The sequence below is a fragment of the Nanorana parkeri genome, unplaced genomic scaffold (genome assembly GCF_000935625.1).
Source record: "Nanorana parkeri isolate BGI_ZX_2015 unplaced genomic scaffold, ASM93562v1 scaffold1505, whole genome shotgun sequence".
Lineage (NCBI taxonomy): Eukaryota > Metazoa > Chordata > Amphibia > Anura > Dicroglossidae > Nanorana > Nanorana parkeri.
The window spans coordinates 103,795-105,017 of NW_017307773.1; positions in this window are offsets into that span (position 1 = coordinate 103,795).

Below are 1,223 nucleotides of genomic sequence, written 5' to 3' on the forward strand. Positions count from 1 at the left end.
AGACCCCTCAGCGCGCCGCTTTCTGGAAACACAATTATCGCGCCATAAGCCGCTCGCGACGCTCCGTCCATTCCCGGTAATGAGCTTTAGCTGACGTGTTCTATAGGTGCTGATTACAGGCATGTGGTAGGGGCCAGGAAAAGATGGCGTCCGAGCTGAGCCGGCCACTATATAGACCTGTCAGTAACTCTACACACAGCCTAGGATGAGATGATGTCATCAGTCTGCTGCAGGCAGGAGGAAGCATATACCTTGGTCTCCCTTCCCGTAGTGATCAGTCTGCTGCAGGCAGGAGAAAGCATTTCCTCAGTCTCCCCCTTCCGCAGTGATCAGTCTGCTGCAGGCAGGAGAAAGCATTTCCTCAGTCTCCCCTCCCCCAGTGATCAGTCTGCTGCAGGCAGGAGGAAGCATTTCCTCAGTCTCCCCCTTCCGCAGTGATCAGTCGCGTGCAGGCAGGAGGAAGCATTTCCTCAGTCTCCCCCAGTGATCAGTCTGCTGCAGACGGGAGAAAGCATTTCCTCAGTCTCCCCTCCCCCAGTGATCAGTCTGCTGCAGACGGGAGAAAGCATTTCCTTAGTCTCCCTTCCCCCAGTGATCGGTCTGCTGCAGGCAGGAGGAAGCGTTTCCTCAGTCTGCTGCAGGCAGATGCACCACAGGCTGGAGGGCCGGAGGTTCCCCACTCCTGCCATAAACTGCCAACTGCAGGTTGTAGGCGCATGCAAATATATGCAAATCATGGCGGCTTCACATTTACAGGGTGAGGCAGAATGCCTTCAGGGAGGGTCTAACCACCCTATACTCCTGATTTGCATATATATGTGTGCGGCCGCCGCCTGCAGTTACTGCACTTGTCACATTGCATGCTATCCGACCATTTACTGCTGTGTGCATGAGCCCTTATCAGTTACATTGCTTCCAGCTGCCTCTGAGAACTACAAAACACCCCCCACCATGCTTTGGAGAGGGGGAGGTGTTCTGTAGTCCTGTCCCATAGGTGAAAATAAAGAATAAAGAAAACAAAGGCAGCTCCCTCATCTAAGGACCGCTAACATGGACTATATGACGGGGTTTTTTTTCTGTCGTATTTCCAAGAGCTGAAACGTGACTTCTGTGTCTTCCGCACATTTCCATGTCATAAACTTTTAATTACGTCCGTATTAAATTATCGTCTGTAGCCGGGTATTGGCAGCCAACGCTCTGGAATCAGCGCAGAATGGACCAGG